General features: G+C 42.5%; 1 protein-coding gene and 1 pseudogene across 4 annotated transcripts in view; one reads left to right on the forward strand and one right to left on the reverse strand.

Moving 5' to 3' along the window:
- Window positions 1-12,821, reverse strand: part of Dnajb6 (DnaJ heat shock protein family (Hsp40) member B6) — a 221,972-nt gene that overhangs the window by 107,959 nt on the left and 101,192 nt on the right. The window contains exons 10-11 of one of the 4 annotated variants that reach the window (XR_010065653.1): window positions 11,062-11,156; window positions 10,031-10,248 (exon numbers count right to left, since the gene is read on the reverse strand). The exons of 2 other annotated variants lie outside the window; for them this stretch is intronic. The gene's annotated coding sequence lies outside the window, so the exon portion shown is untranslated. Of the gene's footprint in view, window positions 1-10,030; window positions 10,298-11,061; window positions 11,157-12,821 lie in introns of those variants that run through there. One more of the 4 variants, XR_010065652.1, reaches the window with a different exon arrangement.
- LOC108350803 (60S ribosomal protein L7 pseudogene) lies at window positions 327-8,887 on the forward strand (annotated as a pseudogene).

The following is a 12,821-nucleotide window of genomic DNA, read 5'->3' on the forward strand; positions in this document are numbered from 1 at the left end:
AGAATAGCCATCACGGCTGTATAATGAGACCCAGGCACAAAAACCATACAAACAAAAAGACAGGAGGAATTAATTTAAAATTTCCTGTTTAATTCAATAGATCAACATGAAATTGTTGTAAGAGTGATTAATGGCATATTTTCACATCCTTTCTCTCCATATGAATGTTTGAATACTGTCCCATGTTTCAGCTCAGACTTAGTGTGCCTGCCGTTTGTCACCTAGTTTCCTGAGACTGGTGTCTATGAACTGACAGCGTGGTCATCTGCATTTGCAGCCTTAGTGGCGACCGAACCTGCAACCTCATCCAAGCAAAATCATCCAACATGTCTATGTTTATCAAAACAAGACTCGGACTTCAGAGTCTGCCGGAGACCCTGGTTAAAAATAGAATGGCCACCTTTGAACCACAGATGTGTCTCATTAAAATGGGCCAGGTGAGAGGTTAGCACAGTTATAAGAAGCGCCTTGAGCAACTTTCTGCGTCTTTGCCAAGCTCCCAAGAGGAACATTCTGAATCAGTGACCAGATGGAGGAGAGACACCTCACGTAGGACTGTCGGGCCCAACACCACAGTGCTTTCTCTGTACTCTCACTTGCAGCCTGATTTACACTGTATTATTCACAAGCAAACAATTTGACTTCCAGTTTAGATTATCACCCAATTTGAGAATAAACAGTTCAGGATGCTTCTTCCGCTTGCTTTTTGCTTGGGTGGGTTTCTTTGATTTACAGCAGACTTGTATGTAAATATTTGTATACAGGTGCTGCTACCTAGTGGTGGGAGAGATTACTGACACCTCTGGATAGTACTATGACCTCCCCAAGGCCAGTAACAATGGGCCAGTCGATGAAGCAGCTGGTAACATTTTAAGCAGAGGTTCTCTATGTGTAGTTCCCAGACCAGCATAGCTCTCCACATGTAGTTCGCAGACCAGCAAATAGCACCCCTTGGAACCTGTTAGAAACGTGAATTCTTGGGTCCTAGCCCAGAATCACACTGGTGTGTCAACAAGTCATCCTTCCTATTCTAATGCAAGTCAAGAATCACAGCAACAACATGAAATAATAGCTCTTGGTCCTTTTTGAGGCACATATCCCATAACCGTCATAAGCAGTCTAGTATGTGTGCGGGTACACATGCCCGGTTACAGAGAAGGATGTTAGATGACTTGCTCTATCATTCTCTACCGTATTCCTCAGATACAGTGTCCCTTATTGAACCTAGAACTAGGCTGGCAACCAGAACTCCTATGCTGGTGTTAATGGATATGTTGTGGCCATGCCCAGATTTCTTTTTGTTTTGGTTGGTTGGTTGGTTGGTTGGTTGGTTTGATTTGGTTTTTGAGACAGGGTTTCTCTGAGTAGTCTTGACTGTCCTAGAACTAGCTCTGTAGGCCAGACTAGACTCAAACTCAGTGTTCAGCCTGCCTCTGTGTCCCAAGTCCTAGTATTAAACGTGGGTACTACAGGGTTGGAATTCAAGTTCTCAGGATAGCTTAGAAAGCACTCAACCGGGCTGAGAGATGGCTCAGTGGTCAAGAACACTAACTGCTCTTCCAGAGGTCCTCGGTTCAAATCCTAGCAACCACACGGTGGCTCATAACCATCTGTAATGAGATCTGATGTCCTCTTCTGGTGTGTCTGAAGACAGCTACAGTATATATATAATAAATCGGAAGGAAGGAAGGAAGGAAGGAAGGAAGGAAGGAAGGAAGGAAGGAAGGAAGGAAGAAGGGAACACACTCTATCTCCACAGACCCTATACCATCGCTTGTGAATCATGTACTCCAGTCCTTCCATATCTGCCCTCTGCTCTTGCAATCTCCCCACCCAACCCCTGGGGTGGGGGGACAACTCATTGTCAAAGCTGCCAAATGTCACACAGTATATACCTTTTTACCCAAACAGTTTTACTTGCAAGTGTTCATTACAATGAGTCATTCTGGTTCGAGGATATCTGTTGAAACAAAATTTCAAAAGCACACAGCTAGACTTTGATAACTAAGCAAAGCTGGCCAGGGTTTCTAAGCCTGGCCCTGCCAAGAGCCTGGTCACAGTGGATGTGAGGAAGCTATGGGTGACAGCAAAGAAAAGAAAGAATGTCTTTCTGCTACCTGGTGTCAGATTGGCTCTGGTTTGAGAGTCAGGTCATGCTTTGATGTACTGAGATTTTTAGATCCCCTGGGAGCCTATACTGAAGTTTTGCCAGATTAAAAAACCTTTAAACATTTTATTTATTATGTGGGGTAATATTATGAATGCACATACATGCCATGGTGTGTGTGTGTGTATGTGTATGTCTGTCTGTCTGTCTGCATGTCTGTGTGTCTGTGTGTAGATGGCAACTTACAAGAGTTGTGCTCTTCTTCCATAATGTGGGTAGTGGAGGTCAAATCTTGGTTGTCAGCTTAGAGAAAAGCACCTTCCCCCTGTTAGCCATTTCACTGGCCCCAGAACAGGTCCCTTTACCCAAGTAAAATCACACTATTAAACTCAAGCATGTTTTAAGGTTTTGATAGTGATCATTTTCAACTAAATTAGTTTTATATGAAGTAAGCAAATCAAGTTCCTGATGGTAAAATAATACAGAAATATTTTTCAAAATACTGTGGAATTCAGTAACCCTGGGAAGTGATAGTCTTCTCTTGCCTCCAATGCCTGATGACTTGTATCTCATTTTCTTTAGTTACTATTATTGAATCTTTCCTGTGCCAGCACAAATCTTATATTTAGCATCAATTTACAGTAGTTTTTTAAATTCAATTTTGAGAGCCTATCTTTCATTCTGATTATATTATTCACTGTCTAATATAGCTATTAAAATTACAATGGTGCTTGTAAATTTCTGGTAGATTATTGCTGCAAACTTACTGCAGTGCCTGAAGGAAATTCAGAATTGATTTCAGATTTTTTGAGGATTTTACTTCTGAAGGTCACAATTCTCTAGCCCCAGCTGCCTAAGAGATACCCATGTCTGGACCCTCATATTAGAATCTGAAAAACACTAAATTTTTAGCTTCTCTAGCTGGGTGATATGGTATTCACCTCTGATCCCAGCACTCTCAAAGCAGAAGCAAACTGACTTTCAAGGCCAGCTTGGTTTACATGTGGAGTTCCAGGCCAGCCAGGGATATACAAATAGACATGTCTCTAAAAAATAAATAGACAAGTGGATAGATAGGTAGATAGATAGATAGATAGATAGATAGATAGATAGATAGTAATAGATAGATATTAATTTTTTTAAATATAAAGAAAGTTTTAGCTCCTCACACATCAGGAGCACATCTCATACATGGTGCATTTGTAAGGTCTAATTTCATGTGTAAATGTAACTGAAGTAATTTATCTTTTAATTTCCTATTATCTGTGCCAAGAAAAAATAAATGGCTATGATGGTCATTCAACGTTATAAGTCTTTGAATAATGAAAACACTACATCTTGGGGTCCAGTGGCTGAACTATGAGGTTTTAAGTTGGAGGCCCCCTTCCCCATTTATCAATTTTTTAATGATAAAGACGTTGGTATAAATGTAACAAGATTTGTGATTTGGCTTGGGGTGGGGTGTTGGTATTGTTTTTGCTTTTTGAGATGGGGTTTCTCTATGTAGTCCTGCCTGTCCTGGAACTCCATCTATAGACCAGACTGACCTCAAACTCAGAGATCCTGTCTGCCTCTGCTTCCCAAGTGCTGGGGTTAAAAATAGGTGCTACCACCGCCCAGCTAAGATTTATGATTTGTTTAATTTCAGTAGCAGATATTTGATAAGCCACTACTGATTTCCTGAGAAATTGTCTCAACTCTTGATCCTTAGGATCACTGAGCACACTGACAAACTGGGTAAAGCATGGGTAAAGCACCTACTGTGCAAGTGTGAAGACCTGAGTTTGCATGCCCAAGAACTATGTAAGAAGGAAAATGTGTGTGTGGCAGTAGATGCCTGTAACCCCAGTACTGGGGGCAGAGACAGGCAGATCTAGGGCCTTGCTAGCCAGTCAGTTTCACCAAAATGGTAAGTAAGCCCTAAGTTCAGTGAGAGTCCTGTCTCAAAACGTCAGGTAGAGGCCGGGAATGGTGGTACACACTTTTGATCCCAGCACTCAGGAGGCAGAGGCAGGCTGATTTCTGATTTCAAGGCCACCCTGGTCTTGAGTTCCAGGGTAGCTAGGGCTACACACACACACACACACACACACACGCACACACACACACACACACTCGGGGGGGAGGGAAGGGAGAACATTATACAGGGTTTGTTGCTGTAACATTTTATCTTCTATTGTTCCTTTTATTTATACCATCTAAATTGGTACTGAGTAAAGATCAAACTTAAATCTATATCCATAAAATCATCAAGTTTTGGAATTAATATTCCATATTGCTCCTCTAGCTCAGTCTTGTCTTGCTCTAGATTTAGGTTTGATGTTTTATAGAGTGTTTCACTTTGTATCTCATGTAGCTGAAGAGAGCAACTGTTTAAAAATCTCCGTCAAAAATGTCTTGCTCCGTTACCACCTAAAGACACAGAAGGCTTTAGAGGACTTCTTTCGGACTCACTGTTTTCAAATGCATGCCCCACTTTATACTGCCCTCCGCCCTCACACTATTTTGTTGAGATGCTGTTTTCATAGATGGCCTATTGAATATGCATGATTTTTTGTTGTAACCTAGCCCCTCCACCCATGTGTACACATGTGGGAAGTAAACAACTGAATAATCTGTTACCTATTTACAAGGTAACATAGGAGCAATAGTCCTGACAGCTGAACTTCCACATTTTTCTTGTTTTATGCAAAATTACCTTCTAGAACCTCCATTATGCAGTATTTCAGGGTTCACAACTCAACTGACCTGAAATTTAAAATGGAAAAAAAAAACCCAAAGATATAAACAATTCTTATCTTTATAATTAGTTTTAATTTTTTATTATTTTTTAATAGCTGTGTTTTGCCCCACATGTATGGCTGGTGCCTTAGAGGTCAGGAGAGAGCATTAGATCCCCTTACAGATGGTTGTGAGCTGCCACATTGGTGCTGGGAGTTGCGCCTGGGTCCTCTGGAGGAGCAGTCGGTGCTTTTAGCCATGGCACCATCTCTCCAGCCTGGTTTTTAGAGAGGGTACATGTTCACACTTTTATTATAGCATATTGTTGTTTGTTGTTATTGTTAACCTCTGAGCCTAGTTTATAAATTAAATAAACTTCACCAAAGATATGTCCACTAGGACAACCAGTAGAGAGGATTCAGCTCTCTCTAGTCAGGTATCAACTGAGGCCTCAGTCCCATGTGTGAGGGGACAGGGACAGCTGTGATTCATCTGTTGTTTCCTTTTTATTAAGTCCTGGGGTTTGTCTCCTAAATAAAACATGCTATTATTTGGAGTCAATGTTTGCATTCCGTATAAACCTATTTCTATAATCAATATGTGCTATGGCTTCTGCCACATAAAGACATTGCACATTATGAGAGTAAGGTTGTGGGTGTTTCCTGATGTTTACATAGTGTTGAAAGATAAAAGTTTTAAAGTTGCCCCCCTAGACACAAAGTTTAGAGCAGAAAAAAGAAAACAAACAGGTTAGGCCCCAGAATTGTATGTTCCAAGAAGCCTCTCCTAGGGCTATAGAATAGATAATTACATTGGCCAGCTCAACAGCTTTCTCCCAGAAACTAACTGACCATAAATCTTAGAGAACAATTTTGAGAAGCAGGAAACAACTTCTCCTAGGAACTAGCGGATCATGAAGTTAAACAATCTGAGAAGTAGGAGACAGCTTCTCCTAGGAAACAATCTTGGGGGACAGAGTTCTTCCTTGTGATTTTTCACTGTTATTCTATGATGCCATCCCTGCCCCCTCGGGTTGTGGTTTCTCCCTTTAAATACCTCTTCTCCCAGCCTCTCGGGGTCGAACTCCACTGCCCCTGCGTGGGATACGAGTCTCGACCCCAGTGCACTGGTTGCTATCGATAAACCTCATGTGATTACAACAAGGACGGTCTTGTGTGAGTTCTTGGGGGGTTGCGTCATCCCGAGACTTGAGTGAGGGTCTCCCCACTCCGGGGATCTTTCAGTGTTTCACCAGAAGTCAGAGAACTCCCATTGTATGCTCAACAGAATCAGTATGATATGTATGTTTTACTTACTATGTCCTCACTCTGCAGCACTGATGTGGCGTGTGCATGTGTGTGTGTGTGTGTGCGCGTGCGTGTGCATGCACTGGGAATACAATCCAGGCCCTTGCACACATCGGGCAAGCACTGGACCCCTGAGCTAAATTTCCAAACAGTTATACACTTCGAAGTAAAATGTGTCACTGAGTATGTGATGCATCATCTCTGTTTATTGTATTTACTAAGAATACATGATGACTCTGACAGTCTCTTATTCATCCTTGGGCTTTGATTTTTAATTCATCTATAGTTGTAATACAAATAAATGACTGCTGGGGAGTACAGTAAAATAACAAGAATCTGTTCTCATTGTTGGGAAAGAAGAGTGTCTATGACTTTCAGTCTGTTTCCTATGTGACAGTTTATCTATGTGACTCACAGTCTGTCTCCTATGTAGTTGGCAGTGTGACTCTCAGTCTGTTTCCTATGTGACTCTCAGTGGTTCTCAGTCTGTCTCCTATGTGGTTGTCTATCTGTCCCCTATGTTACTCTCGGTCTCAAAGAATAAATAATTTTTTTTAAAAAAACAAGCAAAACAAAAAAAGACAAAAAAACAAACAAACAAACAAAACAAAAAACCCGTGAGAGGCTATGGAAGGCCGTTGGTGAAGGTACAGCTTCACTTGCAGTTGACAGTTCACAACTGAAGGGTTCATGCAAAGGAGTCGAGGCTTGGCACCATGAAGAATACCTATGAGAGGCTATTGGTGAAGCCTAGTTGCAGCAGAGGACTCCAGGTGTATTGGAGATGCCAGTGCCATGGGATGATCACCAAGAACAGCAGCAGTGGAGTGGATCAACCTGAGCTTAGGGTGCTACAAAGGGCAGAGCAGGAAAAGTGACACCAGCCCTTTGGAGGAGCCCAGAAGATCATGTATGGATCCCAGACATTGGAAGAAGAAGATGTAACATTGACGTTGCCTTGGAGACCCAAAAGTGTTGGAGATGCTGGAGCTGTGGGCTATCTGCTGAGCAAAGCTGCTAACAGGGAGTTGAACCAGCCCAGGAGAAAGAACTTTGTTGAAATCAACAACGATGAAGAAGGAGTTGGAGATCTGAAGACTGCTTTGACATCAGACATGGAGATGCAGAGTTTGGAGTTTGCCTTACTGGTTTACTATCTTACTTTGGGAATCACAGTTAAATTATTGAATGAATCTCAAAACAAATCCTTGGAATTTTGGACTTTGACGGTGTTGAGACTTCTGTAGACTTGGGGGCTTTAGCAGTTGGACTAAATGTATTTTTTCTTATAGAGGTGGGTATCACCTCCATAGACTCATGTGTTTGAACAAGCCTATGGGGAGCCGGGGAGTGTATTGTGATGGTTTATGTATGCTTGGCTCAGGGAGTGGCACTATTCAGAGGTGTAACCTTGTTGCAGTGGGTGTGTCACTGTGGGCATGGGCTTAAGACCCTCATCCTTGCTGCCTGGAAGCCAGTATTCTACTAGCAGCCTTCAGATGAAGATGTAGAAACTCTCAGCTCCTGCTGCACCATGCGTGCCCACATGATTATGGACTGAACATCTGAACCTGCAAGGCAGCCCTAATTAAATGTTGTCCTTACAAGAAGAAAAAAAAACCCTCAGGTGAAGGGGATAACAAGTTTAATAAGCCCTAGGCTAGTAGGTGGCAATTTCTGCAACCCATTGCCTGGTATGTATTCACGTATTTGATTTTATCATGTCCCAGATGTCTTAGCTACTTTTCTATTACTATGGTAAAACACCATAACCAAAACAGGTTTTTAAAAAAATGTTTAATTTCACAATTTCGAGGACTAGAGTCCATGACGGTAGAGTAAAGGAACATCTAAGAGATCACATACTGATCTCCAAGCAAGAGGCAGAGAGAGAGAGAGGCACACTAAAAATGACTTTTAAGAAATCTCAAAGCCCAGTCCCAGTAACACACCTCCTCTAATAAGGCCACACCTCCTAATTCTTCCCAAGCAGTTTCACCACCTGCAGACCCAACTATTTAAATATATGAGCCTCCTCCTTTTCCGGCTGGAACCGCGGAGGCTGTACCAGAGAAGGAAAAGAAGGTTGCCGCTGCACCAGAAACCTTTAAGAAAAAGGTCCCGCTGAGCCAGAAACCCTTGAGAAAAAGCGAAGGAATTTCGCAGAGTTGAAGGTGAGGCGCCTGAGGAAGAAGTTTGCCCTGAAGACACTGCGAAAGGCAAGGAGGAAGCTCATCTATGAGAAGGCAAAGCACTCTCACAAGGAGTACAGACAGATGAACTGGACTGAGATTCGCATGGCTAGGATGTCGAGGAAAGCTGGGAACGCCTGTGCGCCCGCAGAACCAAAATTGGCCTTTGTCATCAGAATCCGAGGTATCAATGGAGTAAACCCAAAGGTGCGCAAAGTATTGCAGCTGCTTTGTCTCCGGCAGATCTTCAAGGGCACCTTTGTTAAGCTCAACAAAACTTCAGTTAACATGTGAGGATTGTGGAACCGTACATTGCATGGGGGTACCCCAACCTGAAGCCAATAAATGAGCTCATCTACAAATGAGGCTATGGCAAAATCAATAAAAAGCAGATTGCCTTGACACATAATTCCTTGATTGCGCGATCTCTTGGTAAACTTGGCATCATCTGCATGGAGGATCTAATTCTTGAGATCTATACAGTTGGGAAACTCTTCAAGGAAGCAAATAACTTCCTATGGCCCTTCAAACTATCTAAATATATATATATATATATATATATATATATATATATATATATATATATATATATATATATACATATACATATATATGTATATATATATATTCCTATGGGGTCATTAGTATTCAAACTCTGCACTCAGGCACCTCAGGTTTCTCTGTCAGGCCACTTAGCAGCTCCCCTCCTCACTGGACTATTCAGCACCCAGTCATTCTATGACCTTCCAGGTTCTTGTAAGTGTCCCTTGTTCAGGTGTTCTCAAAGGTGTCTGTTATCCTTAAAGCTGTAGAGAAGCCCTGAGATCTTCTCTCCTCTGCTCCCTCTCCTTCTTCAGGCTTCCCTCCATCACACCCTGCTCTGGCGGGCTCAGGTCTGCTGGGAGACATAGGCAAATTGATTCTAGGTGTTTTCAGAGGGCACAGAGCACAACAGCACCTTTTTTAAAAGTTTTTTTTTTTATTTGCATTGGTGTTTTGCCTGCATGTCATGAAGGTGTCAGATCCTCTGGAACTGGAGTTGCAGACAGTTGTGAGGGGTCATATGGGTACTGGGACATTAACCTGGGTCCTATGGAAGAAGAGACAGTGCTGTTAACTATTGAACCATCTCTCCAGCCCTTTCTTTAGGTCTCTTTCATTATGGGATGATTCGTGTTCCCATACATTGTAGGCTAAAGTATCGTCAATACTTCAAAAGGTGATTGGAAGGATAAGTTGCCGTGAGGTCAGAAGAATAGATCCTGGTGCAATATGACTTATCCTTAGAAGGGGAAATTTGGGCACAGACACAGAGACAGAGAATGCCAAGGTGAAATGAAGACAAAAGATACCCCCTTTGGACTTCTCCCCAGACTATATAAAAACAAATATGCATTGCTGGCTCCCCCTGGTCTGTGGCATTTCGTTTTGGCAGCCCTACAAATAAATGTATCACTGTCAGTGGGGTAAATTTTGTTCTGATCCATGCAGCCAGTGGTCACTAAAAGCAGCACTGCTCTGGGGGGCTGGAGAGATGGTTAAGAGTGTCTGCCTCTGCTCTTCCATAGGACCTGGGTTCAATTCCTAGCAGCTAACAATTGTCTGTAACTCCAGTTCCAAGGGATTTGTTTCCTCCTTCTGTCTGCCTTAGATACTACCATACAAGCATGTGCTATATACATATACATGAAGGCAAAACAACAAACACATAAAATAATTTATTTTTTAAAAATTAGTTAAATTTTTAAAATTGTAAAAAGAGGCATTGATCTGACATAAAGAAAATATAGCAGGGATGAAGAGATGGCTCAACCATTTAAAGCTTGGCTCACAACCAAATTATGAGGAAATACAGTAGAATCTTCTTTGTAGCATCCTGTTGACTAGTGCAGGACATGTCCATCACAAACTACAAAGCGATCTGAAATAGGAAAGACTGTAGAGTATAAAGGACAACTGGCAACAGGACTCTAAAGAACAGAAGAACATTGGGGTGTTACTCAATAACAAAGCACATTCACTGGGCCCCGGTTTCCCAGCACCGGCCCACCCACCACATACCCACCCCATCCCCTGCCGCTGCCTCTGACACCCCCAGCATCCCCATCCAAAACAAAACAAAACAAAACAAAACAAAACCAGAACCTAGGGTGCAGACTAGAAAGGCAGATCACTCAGGGAAGAAAACAACTTGGCAGGAAACTTCTGTTGAACAGGATGTGGTGCAAAAAAAAAAAAAAAAATGGTGGGGAAGCTCGTGATGACAGCAGGGAAAGCTGCGCACAGGCAGGCTGTCCATCGCTAGCCAAACACCCCTGGATTTCCCTCACGCTGCTGACCAGCATGGGCTGAAGCAGTGCTGCATTGCTCCCTCATAATTAAGAGCTGTTTAAAACTGTCTTTTGGGGGAGGGGTGGGGCTGGAGAGATAGTTCAGTGGTTAAGATTAAGAACACTGACTTCTCTTCCAGAGGTCTTGAGTTCAATTCCCAGCAACCATCCCCCCCCCACCCCCACCCCGGAGCTGAGGACCAAACCCAGGGCCTTCCGCTTGCTAGGCAAGCACTCTACCACTGAGCTAAATCCCCAAGCCCCGGCAACCATTTATAATAGGATTCGATTCTTTATTCTGGTGCCCCTGAAGAGAGGAGACAGTGTACTCACATAATAAAAATCTAAAAACAAACAAACATTCCAACGGGAAGCAACAGCTTTGAGTACAGACAGGATCTTACCCCTTCCAGAACAAGACCTTCATGGCCCGGTGGGAACCACAGCTGGATCTACAAAGTTCTTGACTTCCTGCCATCCCTTCACCCCTTACACACTGCTGTAAAGAAGGCAGAGGCAGGCTAAGCATGGCTTGCTCCCCATTTCTCTGTTTTATATGGTCTACACTGATTTCTCTTTGTGTAGTAGAATGACTGCTCCCAGGACCAGGTAACTTTGGTAACAGACTTTGCCAGGTTTTAAGGAACACCACTGTGCGCCACAATTACAGGGTTATCACCATCCATAAACAAAAGGAGAGAGTGGAGGTCATCCCTGTGGTTTTGAAATCTAATTTTGTCTGGGGACTTTCCTTTTTTCTCTTTGAGCCAACACAGATGGCCTTTTGCAGTTTGTGATGAGAAGGCGGGTGAGTGTTTTGGAAACTATAAGCCTGAGTCTGTCTATTTCCCAGCTGTCTTCTCAGTGGTGGAGAATGCCAGCTCCCTCTCCACTCTGTGTGCGTGTGCGTGTTTGTGTGTGTGTGTGTGTGTGCATGCATGCATGCATATGTGTGTTCTCATGAGCCAATTTGAGAATTCCTGTGAGTCAATTTGGGGATTCTCTATTGAACAGTTTGGGGTTCTATTTAAACTATCTGAAGAGAAAGTTTGGGTGATTTGTGCTTTGTGTTGTTTTTCCCAATCCAAGTTGTCCAGGGCACAGGGAAGCTGGACAGTTTAGAGAGTTCTCTGTGATTGGCATGAGAAAGAAAAACTGTAATTCTACAGTTCTGCAGCTACGTGTCTGAGATGTCGTACCCATCTCTGTGGTGTGACTGCTCTCTAGAAGTATCTGGATTCAATAACCAGATTTTACTTTTTGACTCTTTGAACTTAAGTTGTTGTTTTTTTACTGACCTTTTTAGGTCTGCACACTAAATTTATTTATAAATATGAGATGTAGTAAGCATATTTATCTATATTAGCATTTGATATATGCATTTTTTTGTGTGATTGGAAATTTTGGCTTCCTATCTGATTTTTTTTTTTTTCTGCTAAGAAAATCTGTATTCGCTTGGAGCCTATTACTCAGCCAGGCTGGAATTAAAGCATTCAAAGAACTAACTGTTTGGGACTAAAAAAAGAAAGATAAAAGTTTTGGGGTTTTCAATAAACAGTAACAATACAAAAAAAAGTTGTGGAGTTGTGTTTTGTTTTTTGCTGTCTTAAGGTTTCATTGCTGTGAAGAGACACCAGGACCACAGCAACTCTTATAAAGGGAAACATTTAATTGGGGCTGGACCAGAACCCAAAGAGCTGGGAATCGGAGTAAATCAGGAGCATCCTGGGAAGTTACTGAAGCCCTGTCCTCCTGTAGGGCCTTCTACTATCCTCTATTGACAGAGCTTAACACTGTGCCTTCCGGAAAAAAAACAATCATAGGGAAAGGGCCCAGCATATCCCAGAACACCAACATGAAAGGGAGAAGCAGACATACACACTCAATTACTGAGACATACATGGCAAATTGGCCCTGAGCTGTGCAGAAGATGCAGGCTTAGCATGGGGCTGGCAAATGCTTCTTAACTTTTTCTGAGGAAGAGAAAAATAAGTATTCAGGTCTCAGAGGAAGATATTCTGTCACCTCTAACCTTTAGTTCCCTCAGGCTAAATAGGCATGCCTGCTAGAACATTCCCTGATTTCTCAATAATCCTTCCCAAGAAATGTTCCCACCATCAGGATTTCTGAGGGATCTTTGCTAGATCATTAAAATGCTTACTAG

This window comes from Rattus norvegicus, chromosome 4 (assembly GCF_036323735.1).
Source record: "Rattus norvegicus strain BN/NHsdMcwi chromosome 4, GRCr8, whole genome shotgun sequence".
Taxonomy (NCBI): Eukaryota; Metazoa; Chordata; class Mammalia; order Rodentia; family Muridae; genus Rattus; species Rattus norvegicus.